The sequence below is a fragment of the Mustela lutreola genome, chromosome 12 (genome assembly GCF_030435805.1).
Source record: "Mustela lutreola isolate mMusLut2 chromosome 12, mMusLut2.pri, whole genome shotgun sequence".
NCBI lineage: Eukaryota > Metazoa > Chordata > Mammalia > Carnivora > Mustelidae > Mustela > Mustela lutreola.
The window spans coordinates 82025170-82039618 of NC_081301.1; the positions used below are offsets into that span (position 1 = coordinate 82025170).

At 38.5% G+C, this 14449-nt stretch overlaps 1 long non-coding RNA gene across 3 annotated transcripts in view; it reads left to right on the forward strand.

Moving 5' to 3' along the window:
• LOC131812853 (uncharacterized) overlaps positions 1 to 11408 on the forward strand; it is a 104887-nt gene extending 93479 nt beyond the window's left edge. For all 3 annotated transcript variants that reach the window (XR_009346518.1, XR_009346520.1, XR_009346519.1), the window contains 2 exons: positions 9936 to 10186; positions 11230 to 11408. This is a non-coding gene — a long non-coding RNA (uncharacterized LOC131812853). The remainder of the gene's footprint in view (positions 1 to 9935; positions 10187 to 11229) is intronic.
• The last annotated feature ends 3041 nt before the right edge of the window (positions 11409 to 14449 follow it).

A 14449-nucleotide genomic window follows, 5' to 3' on the forward strand; every position in this document is an offset into this window, starting at 1 on the left:
TTCTATATTTTATATTGCTCCCATATTCTTTTCAAACCAGTTTTCCACAGCCAAGGTTTCAAGGACAACCAGAGTCTGATGTTACTCTCTCCAGATTTGCTTCTCAAAGCTCATCTGCCTGCAGCCTATCTCTGGTCATGCTGGAGACTCCTTGTCACACACACGCTTATCATAACCACTTAGAGCTGCAAGTATGTATTTGCGTAGCCTGCAGTAACATTTCCTTTCCCTTCCACCTATTCCTATTTTATTTTTTTAAGATTTTATATATTTATATATTTCTTTATTTAGTATCAACAGAGGGGCACAGAAGGAGAGGGAGAGAGAGAATCTCAAGCAGACTCCATGCAGAACACAGAGCTCAACTTGGGGCTTGATTTCATGACCCAGAAATCATGACCTGAGCCAAATCAAGGGTCAGACACTTAACTGACTGAGCCATCCAGGTGCCCCCAAAGATGACTAACTTAGCTGTCTTTTGTGCTTTTGGGGATTTTTGTTTGTTTGTTTTCAGTTCAGCAGGGCTTGAACTGACGGCCCTGAGATCAAGACCTAAGCTGAAATCAAGGTTTTGCTTAACCAACTGAACCACCCAGGTGCCTCTTACCCATTCCCATTTTAGAGGAAGGAGTTGTATGACCCCTGTAATACAGTTCTCTCATTTTTGAATTGAGAACCTGTAGCCTAGCAGAACCATTTGAGATTTGCCCAATCAAAAAAGGATAAGACAGGGGCGCCTGGGTGGCTCAGTGGGTTAAGCCTCTGCCTTCGGCTCAGGTCATGATCTCAGAATCCTGGGATCGAGTTCCGCATCGGGCTCCCTGCTCAGCGGGGAGCCTGCTTCCCCCTCTCCCTCTGCTGCTCCCCCCACTTGTGCTCTCTCTCCTTCTCTCACTCTCTGTCAAATAAATAAATTCTTAAAAAAAAAAAAAAGGATAAGACACATCACCTCCATGAGATTTGATTGTTCCCATAGTACCCATTTATCTTCCTCTCACATGAATACCCTCAAAAGCAACATCCTTTCTACAGCTTTGCCAATGCTTGGTATCATCAGCCTTTTGATTTTAGCCTTTCCAGTGGGTGTGCAGTGGTGTCTTATTAGGGTTTTAATTTGTATTTCTGTAGTGATTACTAATATTGAACATATTTTCATGTGCTTATTTTCAAGTCATTTATTTTCTTTGGTGAGGTGTCTATTAAAATATTTTGGCCATTTTTTATTGGGCTATTGGTTTTAGTATTGAATTATAAGTTTTTTTTCTTTTTCCTACCTTTTCTTTCTTTTTTAAGTCAGCTCCACACCCAGCATGGAGCCCAATGCAGGGCTTAAACTCATGTGCCTGAGATCAAGACCTGAGCCAAAATCAAGGGTTGGATGCTTAACCTACAGAGCCACTCAGGCGCCCCTAAAAGTTTGTTCTAATATGTATCTTGGGTACAAATCCTTTATCAGGTTTATGTTTTGCAAATGTTTTCTCCCAGTTTATTGTTAGTTCATTTTCTTAAAGTTGCCTTTTGAAGAGCAAATGTTTTCAGTTTTGATGACTCCAATTTGCCGTTTTCTTTTGGAGTATCCTTTTGGTGGCATATCTAAGACATTTTTGCCCAGCCCAAGATTGCAAAGACTTTCATCTTTGTGGTTTTAGTTCTTATATTTAGGTCTACAATCTGTCCTGAGTAAGTTTTTATACATGGTATAAGGAAGAAGGCTAGGTTTATTTTTTTGCATGTAGATCTGTAGCTTTTCCAGCACCATTTCATTTGTTTAAAAGATTATTTTTCTCCTTTTGGATTACCCTGGAGACTCTTATCAAAAATATCATGCTTCGTCTCCCCCTCTGATTTCCCCCAATTCACTTTTCCTTCCCTTCTCTTAATGTCCTCCATGTTATTTCTCATGCTCCATAAGTAAGTGAAACCATATGATAATTGACTCTCTCTGCTTGACTTATTTCACTCAGCATAATCTCTTCCAGTCCCGTCTATGTTGATGCAAAAGTTGGGTATTCATCCTTTCTGATGGAGGTGTAATATTCCATTGTATATATGGGCCATATCTTCTTTATCCATTTTTCTGTTCAAGGGCATCTTGGCTCTTTCCACAGTTTGGCTGTTGTGGCCATTGCTGCTATGAACATTGGAGTACATATGGCCCTTCTTTTCACTACATCTGTATCTTAGGGATAAATACCCAGTAGTACAATTACAGGGTCATAGGATAGCTCTATTTTTAATTACCTGCATTTCTTTTGTTAAATATGTTCCTAAGTAGTTTGATCTTTTAATATTGTGAATGAAATTATTGCCTTAATTTCATTTTTGGATGGTTCATTGTTAGTTTACAGAAATAAAATGGACTTTTCTTTATTGATTTTGTATAATCTGACCTTGTTAACCTAGATTGTTAGTTCTAGTTATTTGTTTTTTTTTATAATATTCCTTTTACATACATGACTCTGTCATCACACATAAAGACAGTTTTACTCTTTCCTTTCCAATCTATGTGCCTCTGATATCTTTATTTTTTTATTGTACTGGGAAGAATCTCCACTATAATCTTGGATAGAAGTGATAAGAATGGACATCCTTGTCTTACTCCTGATTGGGGTTTGGGGACAGAATACAGTCTTCCACTTCTATGGGTGATATTAATTGTAGGTTTTCAGAGATGTCATTTACCAAGTTGGGGAAGTTTGTTGAGAGTATCTTTTTAAACCATAAATAGCTATTGAACTTGGCCAAGTGTTTTTTCTGCATCTGTTTAGATGGTAACCTGTTTCTTTTTTTTCCATCACTGTATTAATAGAGTGCATTATATTAACTGATTTTCACATGTTGAACTAACCTTATATTTCTGAATTAAATTCCACTCCGTCATGATGTATAATTGCTTTTGTATGTTGCTGAGACCCATTTGATATTTTGTTAAGGATTTTCCTCCTATATTCATGAGGGACATTGGTCTATAGTTTTCTTATACTGTCTTTATATATGTATCACTTTTTTTTTAATATATGTATCACTTTTTGACTTGGAAACAATACTGTATGTGTTGCCTTAAGGTCACAAATACAACAGTGAATAATGTCCACTACATTCCCTACTCTTATGGAGTTTACAGTCCTGTTGGAACAGTCAGAAATACTAGAAGAAAATAAATGTTATTTTTAGATATACAATGATAATTGTGATTGCTTTAAAATAGATAAATAAATAGATAATTTCATGTGTTTGTTTAAAGTTATGGAACCAAATGGAGAGTGGTAGATGAACATTTAAAGGGGCGCCTGGGTGGCTCAGTCGGTTAAGCGTCTGCCTTTGGCTCAGGTCACGATCCCAGAGTCCTGGGATCGAGCCCCACATCAGGCCTCCTGCTCAGTGGGAGCCTGCTTCTCCCTCTTCTCCCTGCTTATGCTCTCTCTTGCTATTTCTGTCACTCTCTCTCTCAAATAAGTAAATAAAAATAAAATATTTTTAAAAAAATTAATTGCAGGGGCACCTGGGTGGCTCAGTGGGTTAAGCCGCTGCCTTCGGCTCAGGTCATGATCTCAGGGTCCTGGGATCGAGTCCTACATCGGGCTCTCTTCTCAGCGGGGAGCCTGCTTCCTCCTCTCTCTCTCTCTGCCTGCCTCTCCGACTACTTGTGATTTCTCTCTGTCAAATAAATAAATACAATCTTTAAAAAAATTAATTGCAGTATAATGAACAGAGTGTTATATTAGTTTCAGGTGTACAGTATAGTGAATCAGCAATTTTATGCATTACTCAGTGCTCATCGTGGTAAGTGTACTTTTAATCCCCTTCACCTAGTTCATCCATCCCCCCACATTCTCCTGTCTGGTAACTGCCAGTTTGTTTTCTGTGGTTAGAAGAGTGGTTTTTCTGTTTGTTTTGTTTTATACTTTATTTTTGTTTCTTAAATTCCACACATGACTGAGATCAAACGGTATTCTGTCTTTTTTCTGACCATTTTTTAATTGGATTATTTGTTTTCTTGGTGTTGAGTTGTATAACTTCTTTATATATTTTGAATACTAACTCCTTACTGGATATGTCATTTGCAGATATCTTCTCCCACCCAGTAGAATGTCTTTTAGCTTTGTTGACTATTTCCTTTGCTGTGCAGAAGCTTTTTATTTTAATGTAGTCCTAACAGTTTGTTTTGACTTTTGTTATCCTTGCCTTAGGAGTTATTTCTAGAAAGATGTTGCTATGGCTGATGTCAGAGAAATTGCTGCCTGTGTTCTCTTCTAGGATTTTTATAGCTTCAGTTCTTACATTTAGGTCCTTACTCTATTTTGGGTTTATTTTTGTCTATGGTGTAAGGAAGCGTTCTAATTTCATTCTTTTGCATGTAGCTGTCCAGTTTTCCCAGTACCATTTGTTGAAGAGACTTCTTCCTTTTGCATATTCTTGTTTCTTTTGTTGAAGATTAATTGACTATATAATTGTGGGTTTATTTCAGGGGTTTGTGTTCTGTTCCTTTGACCTATGTGTCAATTTTTATGCTAGTACCATACTGTTTTAATTACTATAGCTTTATAATATAACTTGAAGTCTGGAATTGTGATACCTCCAGTTTTGATTTTCTTTTTCAAGATTGCTTTGGCTATTTGGGGTCTTTTAGGATTGTTTGTTCTAGCTCTGTGAAAAATGCTGTTGGTGTTTTGACAGGAATTGCATTAAATCTGTAGATTGCTTTGGGTAGTGTGGATATTTTAACAATGTTTCTTCTTCTAATCTATGAGCAGGGAATATCTTTTCATCTGTTTATGTCATTCTCAATTTCTTTCATCAGTATTTTATAGTTTTCAGAATATAGATCTTTCACCTCTTTGGTTAAATTTATTCCTAGGTGTTTTATTGTGTTGGTGCAATTGTAAATGAGATTATTTCCTTAGTTTCTCTTTCTGTCACTTAATTATTTGTGTGTAAAATACAATGTATTTCTGTATATTGATTTTTTTTATCCTGCAACCTTACTGAATTCATTTATCTGGTCTAGCAGTTTTTTGGTGGAGTCTTTCAGGTATTCTATGAATACCTGTCATCTTCAGGTGACAAATCATGTCATCTTCAAATAGTGAGAGTTCTGCTTCTTTTTTTCCAATTTGGGTGCCTTCTATTTCTTTCTGTCATTTGATTGCTTTGGCTAGGACTTCCAGTACTGTGTTGAATATATGTGGGGAGAGTGGTCATCCCTGTCTTGTCCCTGATCCTTAGGGGAAAAACTCTTAGTTTTGAGTATGTTAGGTGTGAGTTTTTCATAAATGACCTTGATTATGTTGAGGTATGGCTCCTCTAGACCTACTTTATTGAGTGCTCTTATCATGAATAGAGGTTGTACTTTGTCAAGTGCTTATTCTGCATGTATTGGAATGATCTTTTAGTTTTTATTCTTTCTCTTATTGATGTGATGTATCACATTAATTGATTTGTGAATACTGAGCTACCCCTGCATTGGTAGAGGGACATGCTTTATTGGTTAGTAAGGAGGAACTCTCCCAAAGGGTGATATTTAAGCTAAAAGTTTAAACATGGGCCAGATAGAAAAGGGAAAGGAGACATGGGGGTATTTCAGAAAGAGGTAACAGTAGGTACAAAGGAGCCAGGCAGGAAAAACTTCGATGAAACAGAGAAACTGAGCCATATGAAGAAAAGCAAAATAAGTGAATAACTTAAGGAAGGGGGAAACTTGAAAGGTAAAATGTTTTACTTCATCTTCTAGAAGTACTGAATGTGGCCCTGAGAAAAATGCAGGTATTACTCAAAGAAGCCAAAGAGTTGCTTGAATTAAAGAAAAATAATTTCTAATCCTGTCTTCTTGTCACTTAGAAGGTTCCTAGAGGCTGAGTATGATCGTGCCCTCACAAGCCTTAAGATCCACTGGTTAAATGTGACTTCAGAGATTCTCAGACATCTTGTATACCAAAACCCAAATAAGAGAATCCTGCCCACTGCATTGTACTGGAAGCACTTATATAAATAGTTCGGTGTGGTTTTTATTCTTTGGTGGTCATAAGGATTTTTCTGGCACTCAGAGAGTTACATACCCATTCATTTGTCAACTGAAATAGAAATATTACTCAAGAAAGTGTTCACGGGCACATGTCTAAATAAATGCGGGTAAGACAAGTGAAAAATGGCTCAGCCCTACATACCCTCAGCATTCTAGGAAGCACGTGTACATTTTAAAACTGATTGCCTTTCTAATTCTCTGTGTATCATATTGATGGTTTTAAAAAGAATTTACTGATTTCCTTGATGAAGAGTTTAGCAAATGCAGAATTGAATCTTAATTTCTGAATGCTTTGATTGCCTCTAATTGCCTTTTGTTTCTTTATGTGTCTCAGTTTAATACCACAGAAAGCTTTTGAATCGTTCGCGCTGGAAACATAAGCCCACCACTTCATCACACAATAAGTAAATCATAGGCATCCAGGCTAGCCAGCAAATCTGACCTGGAAGTGTCTTTTTCTAAGGTTCAGCTGGGAGATTTGTCTGTCTTCAGCCGCTTAAATCATGTGTCGTCTTAGTGGAAATTTTCAGGATGCCCTTGCGGCTATAAATTTCCAGCCTGGTATGGAAATTCATTGCCCCGTCCCCATCTGAACATGCTAGATATGGAAGAAGCTTTAAGTTATATTCACTTTCTGAAACAGCAAGAGTCTTAAAGTCCTCTTATTGCAAACTGCTTCTCCTCCTTCTCCCCCAACCCAGCAGAAGCAATGGTATAATGCAAAGGTAACCTTAAAATAACATATACCAAAGGTTATGATTAGCTCTTAGCTTAAAATCACAAACTTCAGAATTAGACCTGGATTCAAATCCAGGCTTCCCGCTTTTAGTTGTAAGCTCTCGGGAAAGTTATTTACTCTCTCTGAGACTCGAATTCTTCATCTAAAGAATGGAGGGAGTAATCTCTATTTCAAATGGCTGTTATAAGAATCAAAAAAAATAAAATACATAAAGTGTAGAACCTAGTTCTCAGCACACAATAGGAGCTCATGAAACTGGGGCACCTGAGTGGCTCAGTCGTTAAGCGTCTGCCTTCAGCTCAGGTCGTGATGTGGGGTCCCGGGGTCCCCAGGGTCCTGGGATCCAGCCCCACATCCAGCGCTATGCTCGGCGAGGAATCTGCTTCTCCCTCTCCCACTCCCCCTGCTTGTGTTCCCTCTCTTGCTGTGTCTCTCTCTGTCAAATAAATAAATAAAATCTTAAAAAAAAAAAAAAAGAGCTCGTGAAACTTATCAATTTACAGAGAAGGAAACTCATCTATCTGTGAAATATCTAAGAGGCTACGCACCTGTCCACGTGTCATGGAGTGACTGGTGCAGAGCCATAGAGTTGAAGGCGCTGGATTTTCACACCACCGTTCGTTCTGCTCAAAATACTCAAGTACTTTGGTTGTTTTTCAAGTGATAAGTGCAAAATTGTTTTTCCTACTTTCTTATTTTTCTGATCACTTGTAGTTTTGATTCTAGCTTGCTATAAATGTGAGGCTTAAGTTAACCAATATACTCATCTGAAAAAATATGAAAACAGTGCAAAATATTTAGAAGGTGAAAAATCTAATTGGAAAAGAAATATTCTGAGACTGTGGTACAAAATAGTTAGGAGAAATGCATGTGCACAAACCTGTATAATAATGGCTTTGTTTTGAATGATGGTACATTTCTTTTTAATTTGCTAAAGGAATTTTTCCAGGAAAAAATGATTCTTGATGCAAAGTCTAATATATGGTCTTTGTATATGCATGTATGTTTATATTACCAAAAATATTTTTAGGACTTTTTCCCCCCTAAATGTTTCAGCTAAACAAGAAGGGGTTGTAGATGGGAAAGAGGAGAGAGACCTAGTGCTGTTTTTTCCCCCTGTGACAGGAGGGATTTTACCAAGAAATGGCAGACGGATGCCACCTTGTTCCCACTGCCAAAAGGAGTTCCGCTGAAGTCCAAAGCTGAAGAGGGAAGTGAGTCAGTCAGTCTTGCTGATAGCTAGAACAGTAAACTGGGAATCGAGAAGGTGCTTTCCCCTCTTGTGCTAGTTCAACATTATTTCAGCTTTGTTCTCTTGGGCCCCCAGCCTCTTGCCCTCAGTATCACCAATCCACTCCTGACCTAGGAGGGCATAGCTCAAGACCTCTTACAGCCTGTGGGCCCCAGTGAAACTTACTGGAAATGCGACAGTAGTAATGGTACTGCTGTGGTTCCTTGGATCATATTAAGTAAGATTCCTTTTATTCATATTTACATAAGCAAAATGTGCTAGTAACTACAGATAATACAAGTATTATGAAATGTTAGAGTGAAAAAAAAACAAGTCCTCTTCGCCCACAGCACTTGGTATCTTGCTTTTCTCACTTGACCATATGTCTTGGAACTCTCACGTAGTAAATATAAATCTACCTCATTTTTTTTTCAATCATCATACAGTATTCTACAGTATAAATGCACAAAATTCATTTAACCATTTCCTAATTGAAGCAAATTTCTGCCCTTTTCCAATTGTTCTTTATTATAAATAAAGCTGCAATGACTGTGTTTATTTTTGAACATGAATGAATGTTTCCAAAGAATAGATTCTTAGAAATGGAATTCAGAATTCCAAGGATATGTTTATTTTAAATTTTAGTAGCTATTTCTAAGTTGCCATCACAAAAGTTTGTATTAATGTACCCTATTACAAACTGGAAATCACCCATTTCTACCTGATAATACTGGTGTCAATCTATTCTTCACAACCTGATTGGTTATAAAGTGTACCTCGTTGCTTATTTTGCATTTCCTTTATTAGTGTTGACACTAAGCAACTCTTTAAATTTTATCATTCTTTTTTGGTGTGTTAACCATCTCTTTATTTCTTTCAACCAGTTTTACATTTTATCCTTTTCAATAATTTTAGGAGATTTTAATAGATTTTGCATATTTTATTTTATATATTTTGCAAAGACTTTCAGTGGGACTTTTAATTTTTTTTATTTTTTTGTCATACAGACCTTTCAGTTTGTTCAAAGTAAGACCTTTTTATTAATGGCTCCTGTAATTTATGTCTTCCTTAAGAAGACTTCGTTACCATCTCCCCTAACATTGTAAAAGCTGCAGTACGAAAATTTAATGTAGTTCCTTCCTGATTTGGGTTTTTTTAAAAATTGGTGTTTAGAATTTAGTCCATTTGGGTTTTGTGTTGTATGATGTGATACTGGCATCCAAATTAAATCTTTTTCCGGTTTTCCAACCCTCTCAATATAATTTTTGAATGGTCTGTCCTTTTTGTTCTGATTTGAAATGGATGTTCCTTTGTTTTTGAATTTCCTTTTTCAGTTCATTTTGTTCATGTCTTTATTCTGAACCAGTACAACATTATTTAACGTGAACCTAGTATATTGTGATAACTGAAAAGTCAGGTTCTTCCTTCTTGTCCCCTCCCCCCAAATTTTATTGCTTGTTCTTGCGCATTTTTTCTTCCATGTGAATTCTAAAATCAGCTTATGGAGTTCAGTAAATCTCCTGTTGGGATTTTTATTAGGATTTCATTAAATTTATGGATTAATTTGGAAAGGTGACATCTTTATAATATCAACTCTTTCATTCAGAAACATGTATAACTTTCCATCCATCAATTTTATCTTCCATAAAATTTTATAGTTTTCTTCACGTGGACCTTGCATTGTTCTTGTTGGCTTATTCCTAGAAGATTGTTTTTAAAGCTTATGTTGTCACTGGGAATGGGCTCTTTAGATTTGGGGCTTCTGCAGAAAAAAGAGTATGAGAATGAAAAGAAAGCAGGTGGTGAAAGAACAGGAGAAGGAAGAAAAAGAAAAATTAGAAAGGGAAGGTAAGATGATGAACAAGGGAGACAGAGAGGAGAAATTTGGTGCGGTTTTTGATGGGGGCGTTGGCGAGCACCATCTCACGCACTCTTCCCGCCAGGTGTCTCATCGGAGAAAAGTGAAGCTTAAAAAGGTCAGCAAGGAAGCCTGGAACAGGAAATGGAAAGGGAACAGTTTTGGAGTGAGATCTGGGAACTGCTCCCAGATTCTAATCTCACCAGCTGTGTGATTTTGCTCCAGTTACCTAATTACATTTCTCATTTGGAAAACTTGAATAATATCTGCTCCATGATTGTGAAGATTAACTGGAATCATGGATCTGAAGTCTCTACTCATTAGATGCTGCTCTCGGTGAGTGCCGGTTCCCACCCGTGAGGCCGTTCTGTCCTGCCCCCTGCCTTTCTGCCATGACAGGGAATCCCAGAGTCTGCTCAAGATAGCAAGGAGCCTTCAAGTTAATATGCAAAGTGATTTTTATTCCCTGGGTCCATAACATGCAGGAACACATACCTAACATTCTTAAGAAACATTGTAGGAGAAACGGTCATTGGATACTGTGATCTGAGTCTGAAAAAAATCACATAAACCTAAAAAAAAAAAAAAACCCAAACCACCATTTTTACAAAAGAAGGCATTGTTGAAATGTGAATCCGTATTCAAGTCCAAATCCCTAGTGAGAAACACCCTCTATTTCTACCCAAACAATACTTCCTTGTCCCAAGACAATGCTGTCTACATAGCCCTGGAAAGCATCAAATCCCCATGGTGATGGCAACGGTTTCTCCTAGGGATACTGGAAACAGTGTCTGGAGGAACCACAGCACCTGACCCAGGGCTCTGGCCTTTGAAAGGAAACTCATTCCCATCCTAAACAGTAGGTTTAAAAACAGAATTGGCCCCTATGTCCTGGCTATGCCTTTATTTGCTATAGGGCTCTGATCCTTTGGAGAAGTTGTCCTTATGAGATGCGAGTCTGAAGTCAAGAAAGGCAAATCAGGCATACTGAAATGTTCTCTTCTAGGCACTATGCACATTTGTTCCCAACGCATTACTCTTCCTTATCACGAAAATGTATGACCCGGCCTGGGTGGAAATCCTCTGCTCTGGGCCTTATTTCCCTCACCTGAAAAATAACAAGGATCTCAAAGGATTGCTGTTATGATTAAATCACACATATGTAAAATTATGCCCAGTGAAAATCCAAAGTATTCTTTCATCATATAGGAAACTGCGTTCGCAGCTGGTGATTGTTTTCAGTGGTTCTGTGTTTCACTATTCAAGGGGAAATCTGATTTCTGCAATAAAGCCAAATGTCATATGATTCTGGGACTAGTAAATAATGTGTATAATTAAGTTGAGCAACTGTATTTTTTTTTTTTTTACTTTTTTTAAAGGAGGGATCTCTCTTAAATATTGAGATTGGTTTCCATATGTGACCTGTAAACTGACCTCAACCCATCAACTCCATATCCAAATTATATCCAGAAGCCAGTCACTTCCAACCACTTCCTATGCGACTGCCTGTTCAAGTTGAAGCCATTGTCATCTTTCTCCAAGATTATTGTAGGTAGTATCTTCCTAAATGGTTTCCTTATGTCCTGACTATTTTCCCTAAAAATATTTTGAATACTGACAGTATCCTTGGAATAAATGTATCAGCTCTCTAGAGGGATGTTTTGGCCATCACTTAGATAGTCACTGAGTTAACAAATACTTACAGAGCTCCTACCATATGCCAGCATTTTTAGATGATACAGCAATGAAGAACATATACAGATCCCTGCCTCACAGAGCATATATTTATTGGGTGCAGTGACCATTTAACAAATAAGCAAGTACAAAATACCCTATGCCAGAAGGCGATGGGCACTATGGAGAAAAGTAGTGTAGAACAAGGGAGGGAAAAGGAGCACAGAAGTGGGAGTGGAAAGGTTTTTTAAGTTTAAATATGGTGGCTGGAAAAAGTCCTTCTGATGAGCTGACCTTTGAGGAGAGCCTGGAAGGCGAGGTGGGAGGGGGCCACATTGATTATGGAGAGGGTAATGGAGAGAAGGGAGCAAAGAGGCTGTTTCAGGCAGAGGAAATAGCAGGCACAAAGGCAAAGCAGAGGCCAGACTGGTTTGGCACAGTGAATAGGAGAATAGAGAGGTGGTTACACATATGGTGAGAATGGGTAAGGGATTGCAATGATCACTGAAGGCCTTCCTGAGGACTTGGGTTCCTACTCAAATGAGCTGGAAAGGCACTGGAGGACTATGAGGAGAGAGGTGACCGTGATCTGATTTACATTTTTAAAGGATCATTCTGGCTAACCACTTCAGTAGAGCTTTGGTTCTCAAACTTGAATATGCATCAGTCACCTCCAAGGGCTTATTACAACACAGTTGCCACGTCCATCCCCAGAGTTTCTGATTGACTAGGTCTGGTGTGATGCAGGAGAATTTGCATTTCTAGCAAGTTCCTAGGTGATGCCAATGCTGTTGGTCTGGGAGCACCCTGTGAGGACCACTGGTGAACAAAATAGTTTGTAGGGGACAGGATAGTTGAGGCAGGAGAGCCAAAAAGGGGCCTATTCGCAGTAACCTAGAAAAAACGATGATGATGGCTTCAGTTCAGCTAGGTGGTAGCAGAAAAGTGGTGAGAAGAGATTAGATTCTGGGTAGAATTTGGATATAGATCAATGGGATTTGCTGAAGCATTCAATCTGGAGCATTATGAAAGAAAGAAACGAGCCCAGGGTTCAGTCCAAGCAACTAGATGAATGGAATTACCATTTACTGAGATGGCAAAAACTTAGGTAGGATATAGGCTTAGTTTGGGGGAGGGTTGGACTTGATATGGGTTAGGGATCCAAGTAGAGATGTCAGTCGAGCCTTTCTTTTAGAGGAGTCTAGAATGCAGCAGAGAATTCTGGGCTGGAGGTAGAAGGGCAGGAGTTAACAACATGTAGATGGCTTCGTGAAGCCTGGCCGAGATCATCACTGGAGAGAATGAAGTAGAGAAGAGGTTCAGTGCCTGATGCTGTGCAGTCAGTGCGGGGTTAGAAGTCAGGGTGGGGAGAGACACCAATAATAAGACTGGGAAGAGATCAGGGAGGTGAAAGGGAAACCTAGACAGTGTGGGGCACTGGATGTCAAGGGAAGCAAGTATTTTAATGCATTCTGGTGCATTCGCTAGGAAGCCACCTTGTCATAAGAGTTACCACCAGGCATCTTCTGTGAAGGAGGAGATACTTTCTACCATGGAAAATGCCCAGCTGTGAAGTGGTTCCTTATGGGTAAATTATCCCCACAGGAAAAGACAGTTACCTTTTACTGAAATTTCACACACACACACACACACACACACACACACACACTTTTGAGTTGATTTTACTGTTGCAACCCAAAAAAAACATACCATGGACACAATTTAATCATTGACAAAGACTAGAATCTTTTCTTTCATCTTGGTGTATTCTGTCTAGCTGACTTCTGTCTTTGAAGCAAATTGTCCAATTTTGACGGTTGGAGTTAGATGTGTGATCAGACTACTGGGAATATGTGTTCTTGGCATTCCCCCCTTTATTTTCTGATATTGAGCCTCGGAAACCTCTAATTTTTCAACACAACCTCAGGTACCCCAGCTCCCTGAAGTACTTACTACAGGAAGCTGTCGGTTGCTTCTCTTGTGAGAATCACAGAGAAATTCTGGTAATTCAGGATGCACTGAGCAGAGCCATTGGTTGTATCCCTTATCAAGGTACAAGTGGTGGCAAGCCAGCCTTACTCAGTACTTAGTTAACGAAAATTCATTTTGCAGCCTTTTTACATTGCTTCTTTTTGTAAGTTGCAACTCAACTTGAATCCTGTAGAGTATAAAAAATATATACCCCACAGACTGTGTATTGCTTCTCATTGTAAGAAAAAATACTACTTGTTACTCAGGATTACTCTCCCCAGATAAATTGGGTAAAGAAGGCAATGCCCAGCATGTGGCTGTTACAAGTGGTGAAGGAGAAATGATACCACAGCCCATTGCTGCATGTTACCTTTTCAAGGGGGACTGTGGGTGCTGGTACTCAGCACTCCTCCCATAGAAGATGCATGGAGCTAGGGTCTGCTTCTCTATAGGGAGAAAACCATTGTTTATTATTCAGGCTAACTGACCGAATGGAATACTGAAATACTTAGGACTAGGTATGTAACCTTTTCTTGTCTTGTTCATTCAACAGATACTACTATTAAATTTCAGGCACTGACCTCTGTGTCTGAGATACATATGTAAACATAGGTAGCAGACCCAAATCCCTGCTTTTTTGGAGCTCACATTCTGGTGGGAGGAAGGGAAAAAATAACTAAAAGCATATTAAATTGTTAAGTTATAGAATATGTTGCAAAGCCATAATGCTGCGGGGAAAAAGCAGAACATGATAAGAGGTTTGGGCAGGCAGGGAGAAGAACAGGTTGCAGTTTTCAGTGGAGGAGTCAGGGTAGATCTCATGGAGAAGGTGACATTTGAGTGAAGATTTGCAGGAGGTAAAGTAGTTAGCCAAGTGGATTTCTTTCTTTTCTTTTCTTTCTTTCTTTCTTTTTTTTCTTTTTTTAAGATTTTTATTTATTTATTTGACAGAGA